This window comes from Crocodylus siamensis, chromosome 6, assembly GCF_052110815.1.
Source record: "Crocodylus siamensis isolate JL-2025a chromosome 6, ASM5211081v1, whole genome shotgun sequence".
NCBI lineage: Eukaryota > Metazoa > Chordata > Crocodylia > Crocodylidae > Crocodylus > Crocodylus siamensis.
In genome coordinates, this window is record NC_143400.1 from 71,765,841 (window position 1) to 71,792,662 (window position 26,822).

The following is a 26,822-nucleotide window of genomic DNA, read 5'->3' on the forward strand; positions in this document are numbered from 1 at the left end:
TGGGTTTAAACTAAGTGTTTGTATTTGAACTGAGATTGTGTAGTGGACAATCATCTCATGAAGAGTTATAAGACACTGTGAGAACATGAGATAAAAGCAGTTGTCTAGGTTGACTTTCTCTAACCCTTCCTTATTTCTGGTACCTGATTCTTTATCCTCGGGACTTCTGTCACATTCAGTCATGGGAACTGACGGTTTGACTGCCTGACTTCAGAAGTGCTAACTGTCAAAACATCAGTCCAAGTCTGTGGGGGCTGCATGTACTTGGTATCTCTGAAAATCAGATTTTTGAATGTTAGGTAGTGATTCCATCGGTATTTTCTTTCTAGTAAAGTCAAACATGGAAGTTTGGACAAGTTATTTGTGTAGAATTGCACAATAAATCTTGCACTTCATGTGTTGTAGCTAGAACACATAACAGACCAAAAGATGGTTACAAAATGAATAATTGCTCCTAGGTGTGGCCTGTGTTGAACAGAACTTTACTCAGGATCCTGAGGGGATAATGTTAGATTTGTTCTTGCCTCAGACTGGCTCACAAGATTTTTTCCCTTGTCTATTTATAGAGTGCTTAAATATGCAGCAGTTACTTACCAAATTCTTTTTTTTTTTTTTAAGCAAATAATTTAGGCTGTGTCAGACTCAGACTTGTCATCTGAACTACCATCCTCTAGAGACTGACTACCCATAGTACTTTTCCCGTTGACTGCTGGCTTAACTAAAATTGGGAAATGAACAAATGCTGGCACTTTCTTCGCTTCACGTATAGGTCTTTGACTCCTGCAGTAAATAGCTGCTGTGAAGACAGAAAGAAATTCCTCTACAGGAATAGAAAGGATTTATTTCTAAAAATTGCAACATAATTAAGACCGCCACTTCAAGAAAATGAAATAAACTTCATGAGCTTGGAGATTTCAGGGGAATAACATAGAAAGGAAAGGCAGTTCCTTTCCCTCCCCCCCCCTTATTTTGTTTCCCTGTAACTAGCACACTTCATTACTGAAATATGATAATACCCTGTGAAATCTGATCATTGGGACATTTGGGGAGCTGGCGTGCAGCAAGAGTGTTCTGTGCCACAGACTATATCTGTTCTGTGGCAGCTGTCTGGATGAGTAGCCTTTGCTGTCTGAAGGAAGTCCTCATGGGAGCTCAATCTGTCGTAGAGCCTGATGCATACATCATAGATTTCATAGACATTAGGGCTGGGAGGGACCTCGGAAGATCATCGAGTCCAGCCCCCTGCCCCAAGGGCAGGAAGTCAGCTGGGGTCATAGGATCCCAGCAAGATAAGCATCCAAATTCCTCTTGAAAGCATTCAAAGTAGGTGCTTGAACCACCTCTGATGGCAGGCCATTCCAGACCTTGGGGGCTCAGACAGTAAAGAAATTCTTCCTTATGTCCAACCTGAAATGGTCTTTCAGGAGTTTATAACCATTCAACCTCGTCATCCCTTGGGGCGCTCTCGTGCATCAATGCATTCTAATTTGTGGTATTTTGGGGAATGGAAAAAGTGGAATGTTTTACATTTTACTGCAATTAAGGTTATTCAAGACTGGACTTGTAATATCATATATACTCATTATTTAAATAAATAGTAAAATTGTAGTTCCTTTCAACCACAGAGCATTGCCTACCATATTGTATAATTTTGTTATGATGCTATCAGATGTATGGTAAACAACTGGTTTGTTTTTATTCCAATTCTACTGGTCTGGAGAATTATATGAATGATTTATCCTTGCCTTTTTCTTCTGTTTTAGTTATGATTGTTTCCAGCAATGAGTGAGTGCTAGTTATATAACTCTTAACTGTGGCATGTATCTGTAACTTTGTGGGGCTGCCTGAAAGCTGTCTTTTCTCTGTCAATTTTGAGATATTCAAAACTATGTGACTTAGATGTGCAGCAATGTCCTATGATTTAATATTGTGTACAGTTCCCCTGACATATTCCCTGACCACCCCCTAAAGCTGTTTACCACTCCATGTTTGGTGGAAAAGGTAGCTTGCTCCAAAAAAGGAAGGCCGGGGAGGAGGAAGGGGGGTAAAATGCTACCAGTATGGCTTTCACAATTGCTCATTATGTTTCACCCTAGCCAAAAACACCCTGGCAAATGAACTGTAGTCAAAGAGCGTGTGTAGATAAAACAGGGGCCCTAAATTGAAGTGGTGGGTTTTAAAAAACACCACTTTAATTTAGGGCTTAGTAAACCCCCATGTCTTGTGCCCTGCTGACTTACCTGCCCAGCTTGGGCAATCTCAAGGCACACTGCAGCCATGGAGGGAAGCACCAGGCCCCCGCACGGCTTAGGCAGGCAGGCTCCAGGGGGTGAAAAAAAAAGATCAGGCTCGCTGCTTTTATTGGGCAAAGCCTGCTTTCCTGGACTGTTGCCAGGCTGCCTGCAGGGCTTCCTGCAGAGCTGTGGAGCTGCACAGAGCCCAGTGCTTCACTTCACAGCTGTAGGAGTAGCCCCCCAAGTTATTTAAGGCACATTATGCCACCGAATTTCCTACAGCGGCAGGAATTACTGTGCAGTATGCTGCTGACATATGCAAACACTGAAACTATTAAAGCAGTGCAAAAGCATTTAGTCCACATTAAAATGCCATACACACATGCCTCTCGTTTCATCTATACACAGCTAAAGGCACTTTTTGGGAATAGCTGTTTTTATGCAAATACCCTTGGCAAATTAGTTTTTGTGCATGAGCGATATCATTTATCTGAGAGTCATAATTTTGGGGGGTGGGAGGTTCCATTAAAACTTTTTACTTATCTTCTCAGGGAAAAGAAAAAAATGTCATATGATGTAGATGATCAATACCTGATGCAGGTTGAAATGAGAAGATTGCTTACAGGATGAAGGCTATTTGATTTGTTTGTATAAACTATCCATGGATAACTTGAAGAATACGGTGTAAGGAATCAGGATCTGTTCAAATATCATTGGCAAAGAAAAGAAAAAGCAAAATCTTTCTCTCTCTTTTTCTCTCTCTCTTTGCAACTGATGCATTCAGGCACATTTAGGAAATTAAGGCAGCTTTCTCACTAGGATAGTGTTAGTGTTCTCACTAAGTTTAAAAGTCACCCTATTCATACGTGTTTAATTTTGTTTCCAAAGTAATGCCAGGAATGTGATGTGATTCATGTTCTCTGTCTCTGGAAATGTTTTACCAGCTGCAGAGTGAATGACTGAAGACGAGGTAGTGGTGTATTCATTCTGGCAGTGAAATGTCTTTTATACCTTTAGAGGAGCCATAGGTGGTAACTGAATTCTGAAACTGAAATGTTACTTCTGAAATGAAGTGAGTGGGGAGTATTTACCAGCTTTGTTTTAGATTAATAAATATCAGTTATGTTCTCTATATATAGATTACACACTCTCTCAGAGAGGGCCGTGTTATATTTAATGTTTAATTTGTGACCTTTAAAATGGAATACTACTCTCATGCAACAAATACTTAGAGAACAGATGCATGCTGAGGCAAGAGATGTTCCGTATGTAAACGGTTTAGTTCCACTTTCGGGGTGAAACTGAAGACTGTGGTCCGGAACTGTTCCCCAGTGAAAATCTTCCTACATTAAAAAAATCCTCCTTCACAACTGACATCCTCTGTTTCGAAGAGCCTCAGCATTTGAAACAGCAGGTGTCTATGTCAGCAGGGCAAAACTGAGTTGAACAGACAACAAAATGCAACGAAGCCTGTATTACCTTGCCAATGCTTTTTCTGTTTTTGCAGTTTGGATTACAAGCTTGAGGTGTCAAAGTGCAACCAAAAAAGGGAATTAGGCAGATCTAAATCTTTTGTTCAGTAAATCCCTTCTTTTTATATATTTCATATTAAATAATCTTTATAGAAAAAGTTGGCTTGATGGCCACATTTAATGTTGTCTAAAAGTACTATGCATAGTAATATTTCAGACACAGTACATTAGGTTATATAGCAGTTCCTCTTCTGATGAATTAAACATGTGCTGTATAAAAAATATATATGTTGATCATCTCTTTGCAGGATACAGAAGCAGATTAAGCATACCATCTGGTCCTGTATTGCATAGGAGAATTGTAGGGACAAAGGTAGGGAGCCTCATCTCATCCATGCTACTTGGCATGGATGAGATCAAGGCATAGATCCAGGCAGTAGGTTATGGCAAGAAAAGGATGTGTATGCCAAAAGGGGGTCACAGTGCCTGATGGAGGTAACAAAACCCAAAGCAATCACTATTGGTTAGAAGGAGGTTTGAGACCAGACAAAGTCCATCAGTGAGTTCACTAATGCGGTACATCCCTGTTCAAAGATTTCAATGGAAACCTGACTATAGCCTTAAAAAGTCTTTCTAGTAGAAAATCCTAAAAAATGACGGTGGCAAGAATGCTGCCTTTGTTCTCTCATAAAGAGTCCTCCCTGGGCATTTGGAGAAATGTGTTATGCAGGATGTGTAATTTGCATCTTCCTGCATCAACGTCAGTAAGTTTGGCTAAGACTGCTTTCTGTTCTGTATGAGATGAGGTGCTCCGGGCATTAATCATCAGTGTTCTGCTTGCCTTCCAGAGCTTGTTTTCAGCTTAAGTTACGTGTTACAAAACATTTTAGATCATTCCATCAAACTTTCTGGAGCATTTTAAACAACATACTTTTCACTTCACCTTTTTGTTAATTTTCAATAAAATCATTAGGTTTTTTTAATTGTTTTTGTAGCTGTGTTTTCTTGATGTCTTGAGTTGCGGGCAGGTTTTACATAACTGGGCTTCTGGAAAAAATGTTCAGTATTTATAGAAAAGTGTTACCTTGGCCTACCTCAACCTTCTCTCTTTCTTGAGAAAACAAATCTGGTTTCTTCAACCTTGCTTAATAAGTCGTGCTTTCCAAACCTTTTAGGATTCTTGTTGCTGTCTTTCTGATTATCCTTGTGTTTTCCTTCTCTTCTCCTGAAAAGTAGATGAAGAAAATTAATCTAATATAATATCTGAAATTCATTCAGTTACTTTATTCAGAGGGAGCAAAAAAAAAAGATGGCTGCTGCAACGTCCAGACAGTGAGACTTGAATACTGTATTGTTGAGGTTCTCCCAGGGAAGCAGAGAATGTCCCACTCTTGGAAAGTTTTAAACAAAATTGGACAAAACACTACATGAAATATTTTGTTGGCCCATAAATTGGTTGGCCTTTCATATCTCAGTCCCAGTTCTACAAGTTATGAGTATAATGAAAAAATTAAACAGGTAAAGATTCATTTCCCCAAGCACTTGATCATCTTTAATATCCTATCCTCCTTTGCTCTATATTCAGTTACCTGGCTTCCTCTCTGTCATAAGCCCCTCTGCAATCTTTCATCCCTCTTCCTTCTATCTCCTATTCCTGAAATTTGGGGCTCCAGTCTATCTTCCTCCTTCAGGTGTCCACTTCCTCCTTTTTATCCATAAACTACTTTCTAGTGTGCTAAAACAGATTTCCTTCTCTGCCCTGTCGCCTTTTCTCTTCTGCATCTTGCTTTTATTTTCAAGTGTCTCTTTGATCTCCATTGCTTTTTATCTCTCCTTTGAAATCTCTTTGCCTCCCCACTTTAATTTGCCTGAAAAAAACTCCCCAAGTTGCTTTCTTATGCTCAAAGAAATGTTACTATGTACTGTTAGCCTGGAGGAACTATCACAGACTACTGAGAAGGTATGAGTGGCCAGAAGATTAACTCAAGGCAGGGTAGCTAGGCACCTGTATAGACTAACTAAATAATATATATAGCACAAGCTTTTGTGAACCCAAGTTCACTTCATCAGATGCTGTGAAAGGACAGCATAAAGCAGAGTATAAAGTGAAGTGAGTGATTTGAATACAGTGGGTAGGAAAGCAGGGGACAGGGAAGAGTGGGAGGGTAAGTGCTGTGAGAGACATAGAAGCAAAGGACTCATAGGAACAAAGGGGTCACAAAAGCTGGTCCAGGTAATACGGTAAGAGTTCCTATTTAAACCATACTTAACACAGTCCAGTTTGTGGATGATTTATTGTTCCACAATTTCCTATTCAAACTGTTTTGTTTTTTTTTAATTTCTCTGCCTGAGAACAGCAATGCTGAGGTCAGCAGTGTAATGTTCAGGGAGGTTGAAATGTTCTGACATAGGTTTTTGTGTTTTTCTGCAGCTGGGGTCAGATCAGCGTTCATTCATTCTTTAAAAGACTGCCATGTCTATCTGATCAAGAGAGAAAATGGGCATTGTAAGCAGGTGATAGTGTATATGACATTGATGGAGCTACAGGTGAATGAACCTTGGATGTTGTACTCTTTGTCATTCAATCCAGTGATGTAGTAGTCTGTACTGATGTGGCGGCACAACAGGCATTTGGGTCCATTGCAAGGCCTGGTGTCTCAATGAGAATGTAGTCTGTTGCTTGAGAGATGCCATTTGAAATTGAGGTCTGTAAGCTAAGCGAGGTTTGTCCCCCCTGACCACCTTGAGACAGCCATCCTTATCCCAGAGGTCACTGGACATCTTTAATGATGTCATTAATTTGTGTTCCAAATGTACGTGTTTTAGGTGTTCAGGCCAGGCCAGTAGGTGACAACTAGAGGGAATCTGTTGTCCTTGTCCTGGGGTTGGTATTGTAGCAGGTTGGAGCGAGGTCTGAATCTGGGTTTGTGGATTTCAATTGTAACAGTTTCAGGATTATATTGGAATTGGAGGAATCCCTGATCCGGTTCCTTAAAGTGTTCATCCCAGATGGTGAGATCAGAGCAGATATGGTTGTGGTATATAGCTTCACTGTAAATGATGGATCTCATAGTGTGCTGAGGGTGAAAGTTGGTGGCATGAGGTAGCTATGGCAGTTGGTTGGTTTTTCCATTACAATGTGGTGGTAAAGTGTTCCTTGCGAACTCTTACTGTAGTGTCTGGCAAATGAATCTACTGTGGAGTATTCCAGACTTAATTTGATAGAAGGGTAAAAGTTGCTAAAAGTCTTAATGACATTTTTCTGGAATTTCCTTTCTATATATCCATATTATAAATATGTTACTGTGTGTGGACAAAGTAGGAAACTAATGGAAACAGAAGCAGTTTTCTCATAAGGGATAGTGTTCTTTTTGGCTTGCAGTCTGTTGTTATGGAGGATGTTGGTATACAGCAGTGGTCTCCACTCTTTTTCTGGTGAAGATCACTTTTTAGTAGTAAAGAAAACCCCCTCCCACCTAACCCACCCTCTTGCCTCTGTCCCCCGATCCCCTGGACCACAGAGTGTCTCAGACCCAGCCGGTCTGGGCCAGGCCAGGGCCTGATCCTACTTCTGAGCTACTCTTGTCCGGCGGCCAGACAAACATGATCTGGCTGGGTGTGGGACTCTCCATGGTCCAGGGGCACATGGAGGGTGTGGCTGACACCACTGGGCACAGCCCAGCGGAGGCCTTGGGGACCCATGCCTCCCCTACCTGTGCTCCAGAGGCCTTGGGAACCTGTGCCCCACCCACCTATACTCTGGGAGAAGGCTGCTGCTGATGTGCTCCACCCGCTGCACCTGGAGCACAGGTGGGAGGGCACAGGCCCCTGAGGCCTCTGTTGGGCTGCTCCCACATGCCCCTGCATGACCAGATCTTCCCATACCGACCGAGGCCAGAGCCAAATCCCATTTCTGTGCTGTGGTTATGCTGAGCTACACCCACCTGGCAGCCAGACAAATGTGGTGTTGGGTCATGGCCTGGATGGCTCTGGGACACTCCACGGTCTAGGGGCACATTGTGGGGGCTCCTGCTGCTGGCCCTAATCTGACAGGTCCATTCCCCTCCCCCATCTGTGCTCTGGGTGCAGCAGGCAGCCCACAGCAGCAGCCACCACATTCCAAGCATAGGTGGGGGGGGGCACAGGTGTGCAGAGCCCCCCCACCCTTCCACACTTGGACCATGGAGAGTCCCAGACCTGGCTGAACTGGCATCTGATACCACGTTCATCTGACTGCTGAGTGGGCATGGCTCAATGCAGCAGTGTCACAGAAGTGGTATCGGGCCCTGGCCCAGATGGGTCTCAGAAGATCTGGTCATCCAGGAGCATGTGGGGGGGCTCTCACCACTGGATGCAGACCAGCAATGGCCCCAGGGGCCCATGCCCCCCCACCTGTGCCTGGGACGAGGCAGCTGCTGCTGTGGGCTGCCCACTTCTTGCAGAGCACAGGTGGGGGAGGGGAATGGAATTCTGGACCTCCCAGTGGCAGGAGCTCCCTCCTGTGTGCCCTTTGATGACCAGACCTTCCTAGTCCCAGCTGGGATGGGTCTGCCCCCCCTGTGTCCCTGCTGATGAGCTGAGCCACTCCTTCATGTGGCCAGCTGCTGTGGGACTCAAGGCACAGCAGCAGCCACCTCTGCCACCTCTGCCTCCATATAGATGGGGAGGGAGCCACCCCTGGCACCCCTAAAGGAGTTCCCCAGACTCCAATCCTTTTACCACCCAGTTGGGCTCAGGCCCCACTTATTTTCCCCTGCTCCTGGCTGGGCTGCATGGTCTGTTGCTCACCGTAGAGATTTCAATCTCACCCCTACTCCTTCCTTCCCCCACAGATTGACCTGCTGGGGCTGGGAGCAGTGAGTGTGTGTATGCTCATGCACCCAGCTGTCCTCCCAGCCCAGGATTGACCCAAAGAGGCTCCAGGATCTACCTGTTGATCGGGAGTTCTTTATGGTATTGTGCTGTTGGGCCCTGTGACAGGAGATGGTAAAACTCTGTGTTGGAACATTGCCTCTGGGATGTAAATTGGCAGGGCCGGCTGACTTGAAGGTGTCCATCTCTTGACATGGATCTTCAAGAGCTCCTGGCACTCTGGCGAAGTGCCCAATGATTGGAAGAAAGCCAATGTGGTGCCTATCTTCAAGAAAGGGAGGAAAGTGGATCCAGCAAACTACAGACCCATCAGCTTAACCTCTATCCTGGAGAAGGTCTTAGAAAAAATCATCAAGGAGGCCATTCTTAATGGCCTGGCCAATGGCAACACCTGGAGGGATAGCCAGCATGGGTTTCTTGCAGGTAGGTCGTGCTTGACCAATCTCATTTCCTTTTACAACCAGGTGACCTGTCACCTGGACAAGGGGGAAGAGATTGATGTTGATCCCAACTTTAAAAAAGCCTTCGATCTTGTATCCCATGATCACCTTTTGGCAAAACTCACCAGCCGTGGCCTCAGATCCATCAGGATCCACTGGCTGGGGAAATGGTACCATGGTCAGACCCAGAGGGTGGTGGTTGACAGAAGTCAATCATCATGGTGCTCTGTGACCAGTGAGGTCCCTCAAGGCTCTGTACTTGGCCTTGGTGAGGCCACAGCTGGAGTACTGCATCCAGTTTTGGGCTCCACAATTCAAATTTTGTTCAACCTCTTCATTAATGATGTGGACATTGGAGTCAGAAGTGGACTGGCCAAGTCGCCAATGATACCAAAGTTCGGGGTAAAGCATCTACACCTGAAGACAGAGGGGTAATGGCTGACCTTGACAGGCTCAGCAAATGGGCGGACAAGAACCTGATGGTGTTTAACATCAAAAAATGCAAGGTTCTCCACCTTGGGAAGAAAAACCTGCAGCATGTCTACAGGCTCAGCAGTGCTTTGCTGACTAGCACTACAGAGGAGAGGGACCTTGGGGTCAGGATTGACCACAAGATGAACATGAGCCTGCAATGTGATGCTGCAGCCAGTAAAGCGAGCAAAACGCTGGCTTGTGTCCATAGATACTTTTCAAGAAAATCCCAGGACATCATTCTCCCATTGTACTCGGCCTTGGTGAGGCCACAGCTGGAGTACTGCATCCAGTTTTGGGCCCCACAATTCAAAAAGGATGTGGAGAAGCTTGAGAGAGTGCAGAGGAGAGCCATGAGCACAATCAGAGGTCAGGAAAACAGACCTTATGTTGAGAGGCTGAGAGCCATGGGACTCTTCAGCCTGGAAAAGCACAGGCTCAGGGGCGACCTGACGGCCACCTATAAGTTTATAAGGGGTGACCACCAGGACCTGGGGGAACCCCAGAGTTCACCAGAGTGCCCCAAGAGATGACGAGGTCAAACGATCATAAACTCCTGCAAGACCGTTTCAGGCTGGACATAAGGAAAAACTTCTTTACTGTCTGAGCCCCCAAGATCTGGAATGGCCTGCCACCAGAGGTGGTACAAGCCTACTTTAAGAGAAGCCTGGATGTTTTTCTTGCTGGAATCCTATGACCCCAGCTGACTTCCTGCCCCTGGGGTAGGGGGCTGGACTTGATGATCTTTCGAGGTCTCTTCATTGAAATCTATGAAATCAAACCCTTGAGATACTTAAGATATATCACTGACATCTTCATCATTTGGACTGAAAACCTGCAGTCTCTGATTGATTTCCATCAGAAATTCAATAATCGTTACCCCTCCATCAGACTGTCTCTTGAATACTCCAGCACCAACATTCGCTTTTTAGACACTATGATCACCAAGGATCCTGGTTTTCTGATTTAAAAAAAAAAAGTCCAATTTTTGGATTTAAAAAAGTAACCCAAAAACAGCATTTATTCATGGTTAAAATGAAACACGATTTATATATGTTTATATGTTTCATTTTAATCAAAGATAAAATGTGAATTTGGGTTACGTTTTCAAATATGAGGAAAAACCAAGATCTGTGATGATCGCTATCCAAAACAGTAAAATACAAACCACCATATACAAGAAACCCACAGACCAACATACATATCTGCACATAACCAGCAATCACCCTAAACACACCAAGAAAGCTGTACTATACAGCCAAGCTCTCCAAGACTACTGAATTTGCACCGAAGAGAACACCCACGAACTTCACCTCCAACATTTCAAAAGGGCTTTCACTCAACAAGCACACTCCTCCAAAGAGATAGATCACACATATGAAAGAGCCACCCAGGTTCCACGTGAAGAATTGCTGCAATACAGAAAGCAGATCCCCGTGAATCACACACCACTAGTTATGACATACTATCCTTCCCTGGAACCTATAGGGAAAATCCTCCAACAATTTTAACTCATACTAAAAGAAGACCCAGTTCTTAAAGAGATCTTTCCAGAACCACCCATCCTAGCCTTTAAACAAGCACTGAACCTCACCAGCCTCATCACCAGATGCAAACTTCCTATGGCCCAAAACACACCAAATGGACCCAGACCATGCCAGGACAAGAAATGTAAAATCTGCCAACATATCTATCTCCATCACCCCTTCAATAACTACATCTCACAAGAGAACCATCACCATTCCTGGATCTTACACCTGCACCTCTAGAAATGTAATATATCCACCACCCCAACCCCCTCCCCCCCCCCATTTCTCACCCATTGACTGCCTCAATTTGCATTTGCACTGACTGGCATTCTTGCTACTGGCCATGGGCTTCTATTCTGTTCTATCCCATCCAAGAAGAGCACAGAACAACTGCAGACTTCCTCAGCCTGAAGAAGGGTGTTTGTACCCAAAAGCTTGCAAAGAAGAATTTTTCCAAATATTTTAGTTTGTATAATAAAAGATATCAGATTTACTGGAAGAACTTTGTCTGCCTAAAGGACAGAGATAAACATACACCATTAGGAGCATATTTCTTACAAAACAACAGCTTTCTCTCTGACTCAATATTCTCATGCTTGAGGGAAATCTACCTTAGACATTTAAATGGTAAATTTGGGTACACAAATTTATAAGCTGGCTGGAAACTAGAAACGGAGAACTCAAACGCTGATATTAACCTTATGGTACATTATAACCTACCCGATTCCTGATTTTTTCTCACACAGGAAAGGTGGTAATGATCCTTCCCCTTTTTGATAGGCCTTGATCTCCCAGTAAGCAGGTTTTTTTTCTTCTGCTAATAGTTTTTTTCTGCAACCCCATGGAATTTCTCTTCCTTCCTCTTCCAAATGTTTTTAATTTGCTGGCTTTTCTCCTTAGACTTGAAAAAGAATCTCTTGCTTTCAAAGTCTTGTCTAACTCTCTCCCAACTCTGCAGTTAGTCCAATAAAAGTTATCACCCCCAAAAAATCCTTGTCTCTGCTTTAGTTACCTGGAACTGAAATTTAATAAGTGCTTGCTATTATCTTTTCTCAAAGATATATAGACTTTACAGATGCATGTTTTTAAACTTAGTAATCAAAGCTAATATGCTAAAGCAATTCACTATAACTATGAATATCCTTAGAACTTTGACTAAGTTATTTACTTAGATGTAGAATTCCATAATTTAAATACTTTAAAGCATTATATAGATATATTATATGTTGATAGACTACAGTGTAAGATGCCATAAGTTTATTACAGTTCAAGGACTATTTAAGGAGAAACAGCTAGTGGTGTTTATGGTTTCCATAATCATAAATTAATCAACAGCTATAGCTATAATACTATGCACTACCCATGGGGGCTCTTGCCACTCTGATCATGCAGGTCATGTCACCCAGATCCCAGATAGAACTCTTCTCTCTCAACCTAGGATTGCCAGTTGTAGTTTTGATGGAGTTATTTTGTGGTCATCATAAAAAGTGTTCAGTTACAAGGCATTATATTACACTGCAGCACAGTTGACATTTTATTGCTGGGCCACCTTGTCCCACAGGTTAATACTGAAAAGGTGACCGCACTGCCTGGCACTCCTACAACAAGAAAAAAAAAAAAGACAAAGGTACTTGTTCATTGTGGATAACGGATAGTTGCCAGGACATGCCATAGTGGATGATTCCTTTGTGAGTACTAGGGGTGGTCATTCCAGCTAAATATTAGCCTAACGATAATAACTAACTGTTATTAACATTTACCATTCATACTCTTTGGGGAAGTTTTTAGTGGTGATTTTTACATATTCACATCCTTTAGGCATTGGGGATCTCAGTGTAGGCAGAATATGTAATCTCTAGACCAGGGGTGGGCAATATTCGGCATGTGGTGAGCCCCTAAAAAATTTAGAAAATTAATATTTCTCTTCCCTTGTTTCCTGTCAAGAATGACAGGAACCAAGGGCAGTAGGACCAAGGGGAAGCCCCGGTGTGCTCCCACAACAGCAGGGCCTGCCCAGCCCCGCCCCCCCAGCCGGAAGCCCCACCAGAGTCTTCTGGCCTGGGGCCATGTGGCTGCCCTGGCTGGAACCTCAGGTAAGGGGGAAGGGAGAGGAGGACCCCAGCCAGGGGAAGACCCCAGGGAAAAGTGGCCCAGAGATGAGCTGAGCAAGGGGGGGGGGGGGAAGCGGCCCCTTGCCCGCCCTGTGGCTGGTGCCCCATGCTGCAGCCACTTGCAGCCTGCATGGGGCTGCCTATGCCTGCTCTGGACAGCCCTGTGGGTTGCAAGTGGTTGCAGCAGGGAGTGCTGGCCATGGCTTGGAGGAGATGCTGGTCTTCCCCTTTCCCCCATGCTCAGCACCACCTTGTAACCCAGCCCCACTGCTAGCCTGGGCCTTGCGTGGCTCTGGGCTCACCAGTCAGGGATGTGCATGGTGACAGCAGCTGCGGCCCCCCTGCTTGACGCGCCAGGCAGTTTTTGCCATTGCCACCTGTGGACTGCCCAGCGTGCGCTCCGGGTGGGCAGCAGCAGCCAATGCGGCATGGCACAGCACACGGAGGCGCTGCAGCTGCTGCTGCCGTGTGCATCCCTGACAGGCAAGTCCAGAGCCAGCGCAGAGACCAGGTTGGCAGCAGGGCAGGGTTACAAGCTGGTTCTGAGCATGGGGAAAAGTGGCCCCTCACTCACCCCGTGCCCGGCATCCCACGCTGTAGCCACTTGCAGCCCACATGGGGCTGCCTGTGCTTGCTCTGGATAGCCCTGCATGGGCTGCAAGTGACTGCAGCAGGGAGCACCAGCCATGGGGCGGGCAAGGGGCTGCTCTTCCCCGCACTCAGCACCAGCTTCTTCCCTGCCAGCAAGCAGGGGGTTGGGGCTGTGCACTGCCCCCCGCCTGTACCGCAGGGCTGGGGGGCACTGGGAGTAAGTGGGTGGGCAGCCAGCAGGAGCACGCGGCCCACACTGGTGTCCTGGGGCCAGTGCTGGTGGAGCCCAGAGCAGGGTGGCAGGGATACAGGGTCCCGGCCGGCAGGAGCTCTATGGAGCCAGGCCAGCTCCGCCCTCTCCCTGCTGGTGCAGCCCAGCCCAGCTCCACAGACCCCTGCTAGCCTATGCCCTGCTTTGGGCCCCACTGGTGCTGGCCCTGGGACATGGGACCAATGTCCCAATGTCTTGGGATCAAAGACATTGGGACATTGATCCCAATACGGTCACCAGGGGACAGGGCACCTGTCAAGGGGCGGGGCTACCCATGCAGCCCTTGACACCTTGTCAAAACTGGGCAAGCGGCCCTCCACCCAAAATAATTGCCCACCCCTGCTCTGAACTGTTTCTTTTTTAGGAGGCAGATGTCAATTTATACCAGCTTGTGTTACACCATGAGGCGTTTCTTTAAAGCAAGTTGAGTATCAAAAAGCAGGTAATTTGTTTGTGCTTGTGTAGTATACCCAACAAAAGATCAGGGAGAAGGAAGGTCTAAGCAAGTCCCATTTTAACTGAGGTAGTTATAATGTGACAGCAGACTATATAAAAGGCCTAGAGACAAGATGTTTGTGTATACAGCTCTCAACTCAAATGCAAATGTGTATGTTTCCACTTACTGGTAAAAACCAAGTTAGTGTACTTTATGACTTCTTGTAGCCCTCATATCCTGGTGAGGAGTGTCCTGCAGGAGCTCAGAAAATACCTCTCACTGAAATCTTTGTTAGCTCCAACTCCATCATCTTTGAAAGTAACACCTAAGGGCAATCATTCTGATGTATTATTTTATATTTATATTTAACAGATATTTATAACATCTCTTGAGCTCTCTAATGGCTTTGAATGTATCCTGTTCCTAACTCTGAGAAAAATTTCAACTATTCTCTTGAAATAATGTGTAATGGGTACCCTGACCTCCTTTTATAGCTATGCTTAAATGCTTGCACTCCCTAATTCTGCGTAGAAAGAGATACACACTTCTTTCCCAGGACTGTTAATAAAGCCTCTGTCTATAAGGAAGTTAACAAGCATGATGTCAAGATATTTCTGACCTCAAAGAATCTCTTTTTTAATTTTTCAGGTTATGCTGGGGCATTTATGGGAGGCTTTGGTAAGAATCTAAAAACATTAAAAGAAATAATACTACTGCTGTTAGTATCTACTGACTCTAGCAGGTTGTCTTCTGCCACAGAACAGCCTGGTGACTCTAGTGTTCGTTCTGTGTTCATCAGTCAGGAGACTGATGCACATCAGTTCTCAGATCATTCAAGCTATTCCCTTTTGGACTTCTGAAGAAAGTAAGCAGATCAGTGAGTCTTCAGCCTTTGAGTCTTGCCACAGTCTGTGAGACTTGTTACATGTTGCACTTTGAGCTGCTTAAATGTTGATTGGCGTTGGTGCTAGCTTGAATTTGTATCAGTCATACCTTAAGGGTAAAAACCTTCTCTGTCTTCTACCTACACAGCTGTGACTTGCCACTAGAGGGCTAGCAAACAGGTGCCTAACTAAGAGCTACAGCTGTGAGTTACTACCAGAGGCCCAGTGATCCAGGACAGGCTTCTATCTTTACTGTTAATGGGGGTTTGTGAGAAAGGGCCTGGAGCTGGGGTGGGGTGGAGGGCAGCAAGCTGGGAGACAGACAGTTAATGAGATGGGGGTGGGTGATGAAATGGGAAATGGAAAGGAAATGGGGGTGGAGAAAGGGTGGTGAAATAAAGGAAGTCAGCCACTGAAGGATAAAATAAAAAGCAGTAAAGAAAAAGAAAAAAAAGGAATTTAAAAAGAAAGAGGAAGTAAAGTAGGGCTCATGTTTTAATAAATTATGTTGGATGCAGCCTGTAAGACCATACTATCCGGCTTGCGAGGCCCCTAAAAATTTAGAAAATTAATATTTATCTGCCCTGGGCTGCCTATCATGCGGCCCTCTATGGCTTGCCAAAACTCAGTAAGCGGCCCTCTGCCCAAAATAATTGCCTGCCCCTGATCTAGAGGTTAAGAGCATCAGGAACCACCTAAAATTAATGTGTAACAAAGCCTTTAGTACCCTGATTTAACATAAGGATTCTACACACTGTGGGTTTCTCTTTGGCTTTAAAAATGTGTCGTGGAAACAGTTTGTTTCTATCCCATTTGCAGCATATTTTTATGTATTAATAGAAGAGCAGTGTGAATTTTATTTCCTACCCAAAAAGTAATTCTAAATATAAAAATGTTTCCTAATATAGGATTACAAAAGAGTGTTGAGGTGAAGTTCAAAGATTGGTGGATAATTAAGAAAATCCTAAATTATTTAAAGTTTCCTTAGCTAGAGAGATAGTAAAGGTCAAAAGGAAACAGGTTATGAATGTGAAATTGGAAAACTCCTCTATTTTTTTTACAGCTCAAATGAAAAGGTCATTCAAGTAAATTTTCTTGGACTGTATCCTGTTATTCAAGTGAATTCCAACAGCCTGGCCTCTGGCCTTACTGCTCAAGGCCTTTCCAAGGACTGAAGGTCGCAGGAGCTAAGCACACACATTTAGGGGTGCAGTTGTATCTATCTTTCAGGATGTATCTATCTCACTTTCATTTTGCTTTTCTCCATCTGCAGTGGGGTGTGTATGTGGACAAGTACTAAAAGCAGAAAGAAGTTACTATTGTCTGTCGAGGTGGCACTCTTTCAAATGTGTTTTCTACCTTGTTCTTGGGCTCAGAGAATTTTTGCCCAATCATTTTCATCCCAGTCCTAGAAATCTGTGGTGTATTGGGCCCTTAAGAAGTGCATGTAGATAACGTTATCATGAAAAACACATTTTTCTTCCCTGTCTGTATAATCTTAGGATTGTGATATTGGGCTAATTTCTGTGATTTATATTTATAAAACTTGTACTCGTGTTTAATGAGTTGCATTTATTTTTAAGTTTGTATCTCCCTACATGTTCTAATGCGTCTGTTAAATAAGACACTGAATTAATAAACCAAACCCATGTTGTTTTGTGCTTTCAGAAAACCATGACAGTATTGCACTGAGACATAATAGGAACCTACTCCTAAACGCTCTGATATGAACTTACTCCTAGCCCTGATATAATGATTTAGTTTAAATTAAGTCCTTGTATTGATCCATATGGTGAGAACAAAATAATAATCATTTAAGAAATAATTTTCTTTTTCTTTTCCTATTTATTTTAGTAGGAAACAATAACAAACTCACTTAAATATCATTTCAGGGAGAAAAATGGTATTTTACGTCCAATTTATGATAGCTAAGCAGAGGGAGGAATCTCCTAGTACTTGTTATATTGTAATCTCACAATTTTGATAAATGGTAAAAAGGGTACAAAGAGAGAGCAAAATAACACTTCATCAATTTAAAAATTCATCCTTCAAGACATCCAAGAATATGTTTTAGCACATGCCACTATCCTTGCAGAATTTGTGCCTTAATGCTCCCTTTCAAGAGAATCCCCTCAGAATAAAAACATGCTATTTTAAGTTATATCTCATCAGTATTTCCCATTGTGTCACTGTCTTTCTTGTCTGATCTGTCAGTCTGTGAAATCTTTTTTCTTTATCTGTATATTGAATGGTGGGAAGAGAGTGATCTTGCACTGCAGTCAAGAGATGCAATTGTAGCACATTGACATGCCCGAACTCTCTCTAATCTAGCTGTACTGACAGTAGTATAGCCACAGCAGGTTTGGCTTTAGAATAGGGTTCATAAAACTGTCGGGGACCCTGCATATATACTCGGTGACACTGCAGTTGTACTGTTCCTAATGCCCAAACTAACTGTACACTTGTCAATCACACCAGTGTTTAGCTGATGATGATGATATATATTTATCAGCATATTCCCTAAGTACAAAGCAGGGGTGGATGGTTCATGAAAGTTGGCTAAAATATTTTCACCAAAGCTTTTATTAAAATATATATATATATTTTAAGTATATGAACTTTTTTTTCTGAAAAGTGTTTGCTTTCTTCAGAATTTGAACATTTAGTGGAAAAACTTTTTTCTTTAACTAAAAGCAAAATTAAGAATGGTGTTTTCTGAAAGAAAATTATTTTTGATTTTTCAATAAAATTTGACAGTTTCCTCCATGGAATAATACCCATTTTCTTTGCAACTCTGCTGCTAATCAGTTTGTTGCCTTCTAATTTAAATACAGAGTTTGTTCCCCCAGCTCATTTCTTGCTCATCTCCATCAAGCTACCAAAAGCCAACTTTTTAAGCAGATCATTAGATGTGTTCCTGCAAAGGTTCACTATGCCGCTATTTGTAATTGAGGTGAATCTTGTCCAGCTAGACACATTTTGAAAATTGTCACCTAAATCTATATTAATCATACATTAATTAAATACAACAAGGGCATCCAACTCATCTGGTTCCCTGAGCTGGATGAGTTGTGTGGGACTAGTCTACGGGATGGATGGATGAATGGTATGGAGCTGGCCCCACAAGCTAAATTGGGCCCACAAACCTCCTTCCCTTCCCCTGAGTGCTGGATCCAGCACATGCTCTGCCCACTCCAGTAGATCCACTAGGTCATAATGTGCTGTCTGGGATGGGTGCAACATGTGGACTCTGGCCAGTCAGAGACCTGGTCAGAAAAAGTCCAGGAAAACATCCGTGGTGCCAGGCTTCTTCCTGTGGTGCTGCCGTCACTTCAGTGCTTGGTAGCCAAGTGGGCAAGAACTGTGGCACTGGAGCCCCAGCAGCATTGTGATTTTTTTTTCCATGGCTTCAGCAAAACTTCCAGGTGAGAGCCGCAGTGCTGGAGGGGATGAGCAGACACCACAGAAAGCTCTGAAATTTCTGTTCCATATAATTACTGGTAGATCGCCTAAAAAAGTTTTATTCAATGATATTTAAAGGATTATCTATTCTTTTGCCAAACTGAGCTATCAATTACCAGTAGAAAAGTGAATGTTTTTTTTCGAAGTGTTGCACAGGTTTTGTTGAAGTGATTTGGATAAAACTTTATGTATCCTTAGATACATCTGCATTGTGAACTGTGCCCCACAGTCTCTCTGAGACTAATTATTCCAAAATAAAATGATATTTATTTCATAGTAGAGCTACTGAGCGGGGGCCAGTGGTCAACTCCTCTGTAGATAACCCCTCAATTTTGTGGCAACAAAATGTTACTAGTTATCTCTGGTGAATTCCACTGAATAACAACAACTTCTTTTTTGTCATTTTTTTAGTTCTATGGGATACCTTTTCTGCAGGATAGTTATTTTGCTTGGTCTGTGTAGCTTGTATTCACCAGTCACTGAAAATGGGACCAAGCAGACTGCATAACTAAACACACTGTTCATTTTATAAAACATGATCTATCGGACACATGTTGCACAGAGAACAACAGAGTCAAAGCAACTATCAAGGAGCTATAGGTTTTTTCATTTTGTTTTTTGAATTAACATGACACGCCACTACATTTCATGAGAACTGTGCACAAAGTGCCATTTCCTTTTGCAGTGCTTTCTTCCTTTTTTAAAATGTCATTTTTAGCTGAAAGTTTTTATAGTGTTCATATCAAATCCTGGATATTTTAATGAACTGCCTCACATTGTAAAATGACAAATGAGTATAAAGCCACAGATGACTAACTTTAGCTAATGGGAACTTAAATTCTGTTTCTATTAGAAATTATATTCTAATTGCAAAAATGAAAATGACTTAATTATCATCCTTTGATGCTGTGGCTTGCTGCTGTAAAAACGTTGACAATTGCAAATTAAGAGTCTTAGCTCTGGCAGTATAGTTATGATATCTTCCTTGTGAAAGTTGCAAGTGAGATGCTTTAGACATCTCACACAAGGTGGGGAAATTAGAGAGGAACAAGATATCATGTTGAAATTGAAATCCCTCCTGTGACTCTTGCAAGGAAGATATGAAAGTCACTTTCATAATGAAATGACTTTGCTCAGAATAAGGAATTAGAATTTTAAGGACACATTTTTACCCCTGTATGGCTTTAAAGATAAAAATTCATATCTCCTCAGAGAATAGTACCTATTATCATTCTGAATAGGTGAATAAATGTTTATGAAGTGGTGCATAAAGAACAAAAGAGAAAACAGGTGAATTCACTATTGCTAAAGACACCAAAAATTCTGAACAGCTTCAGCTTTTAATGTTTTTATTGCTTTTCCAAGTAATTAAATGTTAAAGAATGCAAATTGTAATCTATTGCCAATGCTGTGAATTGCATTCTTTTGAGATATTAAGACCTTCTTGACAAACTACAAACATTATTTCTCAAGGGATAAGCTACAAAAGAATGTAGTGGAATATCAGATCTCCTAGCAAACCACCAACCTTCCAGGATTGAACCTAGATAGGGGCCACAAGTGAAATCCTGATCCCACTGATGTCAATATTAATTGATAAAGGTTCAGATCATAGGGCCATACATATGACACAAATTAACTTAAAGTATACACAGAGTTTTGTTTATCATTTCAATTGTCATGAGAGCATCAGTTCAACATTCCTGATTTGCTAAAAATGCAATAGGGTAGAAATTATTGGAAATTTTTTCTGAATGTGTTTATTTAAACTCAGAAGTGCAGAGGTTGTTACAGATTTCAGCACTGATATTCATCAAAAAGTTTTAGGAAGAATAACTGGTGACAAGGAAGGAATGGATTGGCTGAGATTTCTTTTTAAATTTTTGATACCTCTGATCAGGGGTGCACATTTTATACCATCATTTTAAAACCAGAACTCTCCCTTGAGTTCCTCATTGATTTCCTGTTAAATATAAGTGACATAATATGGTCTAGGCCAGGCTTGTCCAACATATGGCCCGCGGGTCGCCATGTGGCCCTCCAAGCTGTTTTCTGAGGCCCAAGGTGCTGCAATGAGAAACAAAAGTAAACATTGTACTTTTGTTTGTGGGGGGTGATGTGATACCGCTTCCTGTGAGGTCTTTGAATATGGCTCACCAGCCCACTGGGTGATAAAAAGTTCATGATCCAGCCCCACATTCAAAAAAGGTTGGATACCTCTAGACTCTAGGCAGTTGTATAATATCTTGCTTTCTGCTCATCAGTCGCTCAAAGATTTCAGCAACATCAGAGTATCTGGCTACACTGGCAGTTCAGGAATATAACCAGAAACAAACCAGTAAAATTCTCCCGCTGGCTTTAAACCAGAGCACATTTCATATGGATTTCATCATTCTGCCATTTCAGTCGACAGAGTCAAACCACTTTTCCTTCTTATGTAATAAATGTGGACTTTTTACTACATATTTTCATAATTAAAATTAATATTTTTCTGGCACCTTAGCAAAATTTTAATTGGCAGGTATACTCTCTACTCCAAGGAGTTTTTATTTTCCTTGTAAAATAAAAGGAATGGTGATGTATAATAATACAAGTGGTTGGGTTTTTTGAGTTAATTTGTCAGTAGCAAACTTATTTTACAATGGAAGAAGTTGAAAGTTTACTCTGGCAACAAGGACTAAGTTCAAAACTGTGGTCTGTGAATACTCATTTTTTTTTGCTCTTAAATATGTGTAAACCATGACAGCTCTGTGACATTCAACAGAAAACACTAACTTTAGTTACTTAGATTGCCACATGGGAAAAAGGTACACATCTGTTAGAATATAATAGAAAAGCAATTAATTAATTTTTAAAAGTTTAGGCACACAAGGCAAGTTTCCATTAACATTATGTTGACTGCAGAATAACACATAAAAAAGATGCTCAGTGCAATAGAAGTCTGACAAAATGCTTTTTAAAATTGTATCTTATAAAGCATTCTTGCCTATTCATGGTAACCATGAAAGCTGGATTAAAATTCTTTTACCTTAAATACAGCTCTGTCTCAATGAAACAGAAAACATACAGTTCTGCAAAGGAAAATATATTCATGTACATCTGAATATGGTTTGCAACCAAATGTACAGTGACCAGTTTGGCATTTGCCAATAAATCTGCAAATTCAGCAGTTGGGTGCCAAGTAAATTGATTTACATGTGCAAAAATGTCTGCATATATGTAATAGGCAAGACAAAAATTCTTTCAAGTCAGTACCAATGAAGTTACCAAAGAGTGACTGAAAAACTTAACAGTACCAAAAATAGCTTGTTTAAAGGTATCATGACTATCAAGACAGGATTTTTCTTTGATGTCTGATAGGAATAAATAAGGAAATCAGTCACAGGGTCACAGAAACTTAGGGGTGGAAGGAACTGCATGAGATCAGTCAATCAGATTTAAACCTCTACACCCATAATATAACAATAGAAAATCTTCACTCATTCTGTTTATTAAATATCCTCTTGCATTTGTAATGTGGAGCTGCATTCCCATAAATGATGTCAGTATTTCATGCTAGTACTAAATTGCAAAATCATGGGAGGTACCTAGCTTACATACTAGTCGGCCTCAGTGTAATGCGTGACTAGCTAGACTCAGTAAAGTGAAAATGTAAACAATTAAAATATCAGGAAGCTTCACTGGCACTAAAAGATACAGAGATCAAATAGATGTTTTAAGAAAAGGAAGGTTGAAATGTTCCAGTGGCCCTTCCTGTTCCTCACAAGACTTTACCAAATCTTAACCATTAGGAAGCTGGTTAAATTCTTCCTGTCACTTGAGTTGCTGTTTACTTAGGGGTTTTATGCATATGAAGAGGAGGTTTTCTGTTTCATATGCAGTCCTGGATAATGCCGTGAGGTGATTTCATGTTTCTCGGACTGAATTGGCTATTTATTAAGAGCTATTTACTGAGACAGCAGCTCTCATCCAAGCCCTGTGCTGACAGCCATTTCTGGTGCCTTGTCCACATTTTTCTCTCCTGCCACTAGTGCTTATTCCCCAAGTTGCATTCATGTTGCTACATCTTTCTTTTTAACAGTTATTGTTGATGTGTCTTAGTGTGAAAGTGTTTGACTAGTTGGGACTAGAGGGTATCACTGCATAGCCTACCATAGAGGTATGGCCTTTACTGCCAGTCCCTTAGGTCTCATAGTCGTCTTCCAGGTTGGCTGGCAGGTTACCTGGCTCTTTGTAATGTTATCATTGTTGATGAGGCATATAGGGAATTTTTTCCTCCATCCTGTGGTCGCCTTTGTTCTCCTGGAGGGTCCTGTTGATTCTTCATGTTGCTTTTTACTTCTTTGCCTTCTATAGCAGGCCTTTTCTATGTCCCACTGCTCTTGTCTGTTTGTACATATCTTCAGTCTGCTGCAACTCTGTAGGTGCCATTGTTTTGGCTTGCATTTCCACTCCTATTCTGAGTTAGTAGTCCCCTCATATGACCTGTGACCCACCATGCCTTGGACTGTAGCCTTCTGCTATTGCTTTGTCTATGTGTGTCTATTGGAAGGTTGGATCCCAGACTTGCACAATGGTCTTTAGATCCTTAGCTCCTGTGGTCTAACAGGTTGCCTGCCAAGATCGGCATTCTCTTAACTGTTTCTATATCCTGTCTGTCATTTCTGCACTTAAGTAAAGTGAACTGTTTCATGGAAAGCAATTTTAATTCTGTAACTCCTCAGTCCCTGTGCTGGGCTAGGAAGGGTGGTGGCCCATAAATGCCAGGTATGGTTCCCTTCCTTTCTGATCTCTCTTTACCATCATCAGTTTCTTTTCTGTCTTCATTGCCAACCCTAACTTTTCATTGCTCTGTGGATATTCAAAGCAGATGTTCTGTGCTCCAGTTCCCATTTTATGTACCTAATTGGTGGTTTTAGGCATGCACAGAGCAGGAAGGTATGGGCAGTAGCCCTAGGATTGATGATAAGGTTTCTGTTTAAAGAAAGTAACTGGCTCAGGCTCACACCTAAAAATCTTACATACCACAGGCAGACAAAGGTTCTTTGGGTTATTGTGATATCTTTTATTAGACCAACTAAATAGTTAGAAAACTTGTTCTTTGGAAGCTTTCAGTCACAAACACCCTTCTTCAGGCATAGGGACAGTTTACTGGGGGCGGGGTTTATGTTCTCCTGGACTAGAAGCCAATATGCAAAATGCAGGTCCGTAAAAGTGCAAATGTGTGTCAGAGAGGATCAGAGGCCATGGGAAACAGGTAGGTGTGAAAGGAGAAGGAGGGAAGGTTGGGGCAGGGGCTGGGGACCTGGGGCAGGTAGTAGGATGGTCAGACCCTGGGTGGCTTGCCCAGGGGTGGGGGGGGGCTCCCACCACAGCATAAACCTGAGAGGAGGCACAGGGGGAATGTGCCTCCCAGATTTGTGCATGGGGGGAGGTGGGCTACTGCTGCAGGCTAGGGATCTACACCCCACAGCCGTTGGCTCAGCAGCTGGGTATAGACAGCTATACCTTGTACAAGAAGATCGAGTAGATAAAAGGGGCAGGGGTGTAGCTTTCTATGTTAAGGAAAGCTATGTATCCCTGCAAGCTGATGTTGGCAACCAGGGTGGATGAGTGGAGACCCTTTATGTACCCAGTTAGGTACATAAAATGGGAATGGGGAACACGTCACAGGAGACACAACAGTAGGAGTCTACTACAGACCTCCCACCCAAAGTCAAGAGTTTGCCTGGGAACTGGCTGAGGCTGCATGCTCCAGGACAATGGTTGTCATGGGTGGCTTCAACTACCCAGACATCTTGTGGATCACTCAGCAAAATCTGAGCAGTCGCAAAGCTTCCTATCACGCGTGGATGACCTCTACCTGACTCAAGAAGTCTATGGGCCAACGAGAGGTAAAGTGCTGCTCGACCTGGTACTGGCTACTGGGGATGACCTAATCAGTGACCTACTGATCGACGGGAAGCTGGGTGACAGCGACCACAAGCTGATCACCTTCACCATCCGCCAGAAAGCTGGCAAGTCAGTCAGCAACACGGAAGTCCTTGACTTCAGGAAAGCCGACTTTGACAAGCTCAGGAGGCTTGTCAGTGAGGCCCTCAGGGACCATGACCCCAGGGAGAGAGGAATTCAGGAAGAGTGGTTGCTCCTCAAGGGAGTGATCCTCAATGCACAAGCTAAGTCTATTCCATCTCAGAGGAAAGGCAGCAAGAGGGCACAGCAGCCCCCCTGGTTCTCCAGGGACTTAGCAGACCTCCTGAGGCTAAAAAGAAAGATTGAGATTGTCAGGGCCGGCTGACTTGAAGGTATCCAGCTTCTCAAGGTGTTCCTTCACAAGGTAAGCATTAATGGAGGGCAGGGGATCTCCCTCACCCGGACCGCCCTGTCCCGTGGTGGGCCCCCTTCCCCTTTCCCCATCTCTTCCTCCTCTGGGAAGCTCCTGGATGCTCAGCCCCTGTGAGCACAGGCACTGGGTGTTGTGCTACCATCCAGGCCAAAGTTCCCCACTGCCCTCAGAGGGCCTCCCCCACCCCTTTCTTCTGCTGGAGGGGTAAAAAATCCCCACTACCCCTCCTCCCCTGTCACAGCCCCCAAACCCCCACCCTGACTTAATGTCCAGTATTTTGCCTTGCTTCAGGGGTGGGAGCAGGGGGACGGTGATCAAAGGCAGCAAGGAACACCACATGGATCTGCACATGCCTCTGCAGTAGCAGGCAGGTATATCTGTGCTCCCTGCTGCCTCCAATCATCCCCACCCTGCTCCCGCCAGCAGAGCAAAGAAAAATCCCAGGCATCTGGTCAAATTTAAAAAAATCCATCTGGACAGAGATCAGAGGGCTCAAAAAGAGGACATGTCTGGAAAACTCAGATGTATGGTAACGCTAGGCAGTGCTCCACACACTGCTGGGTTGTGTGCAGGCTGTGACTGCATGCCTGAATCTGTGCACGCCCCTCCCTGCTGCTGCAGTTGTCCAGAGTCTGAGCCTGGGCTGCCCTGTGGCCCTCTGCACTACTACCACTGCCCTGCATTTGGGGGGTGGGGAGGGAAGGCACTTTAGCCTCAGCCTTCCACTTCCTATGGAAGAATGGTATGTCATAACTAATGGTGAGTGATTTGTGGTGATTTTTTTTTTTTTGTACTGCAGCAATTCTTCATGTGGCTCTTTCAAAAGTATGATCTATGTCTCTGGAGGAGTGTCCTTGTTGAGTGAAAGCCCTTTTGAGATTTGCGAGATGATGATCACAGGTGTTCTCCTCAGTGCAGATTCAGTGGTTTTGGAGGGCTTGGCTGTATATTATAGTTTTCTTGGTGTCTTTAGGGTGATTGCTGGTTTTGTGCAAATATGTATGTTGGTCCATGGGTTTCTTGTATCTGATGGTTTGTAGTTTACCATTCTGGATGTTGATCATAGTGTCTAAAAAGGAAATGCTGGTGCTGGAGTGTTCAAGAAATAGTCTGATGGAAGGGTGATGATTATTGAATTTGTGATGGAAATTAATCAGAAAATGCAGGGTTTTGATCCAAATGATGATGATGTTATCTATATGTCTTAAGTATAGCATAAGTTTGATGGTGCAGTTCTTGAGGAATTCTTCTTCCAGGTGGCCTATAAAAAGCTTGGCATATTGTGGGGCCATTTTGGTGCCCATAGCTGTACCCAGGGTCCAGAGGAACTGTTGGTTACTGAAAATAAAGTTGTGTGTGAGGATGAAGTGTATAAATACAGTAATATCTTTAGGCCTGTACTCAGAGATGTAATCTTGTTCTTGTAGATATGTAAGGTAGGCTTGAATGCCATTATGGTGTTGGATGTTGGTATATGACCTAGTAATATCCATGGTGGCTAGGAGGGTATTGCTAGGAATGTGGTCTATGATTTTAAGTTTTCATAGAAAGTCTGTTCCAGACTGTTGGACAAAACTCGCTCTTTGGGTGACAATCAGTTTAAGAATTGATTCAGTGAAACCTGATATTTCTTCAATTGGGGTAACTTTGTTGGATATGATAGATCTGCCTGGGTTCCCTTGTTTGTGGATTTTAGGGAGCAT

At 43.1% G+C, this 26,822-nt stretch overlaps 1 pseudogene; it reads right to left on the reverse strand.

The window, feature by feature from the left end:
• Positions 1-626: 626 nt before the first annotated feature.
• LOC149862993 (uncharacterized) lies at positions 627-26,822 on the reverse strand (annotated as a pseudogene).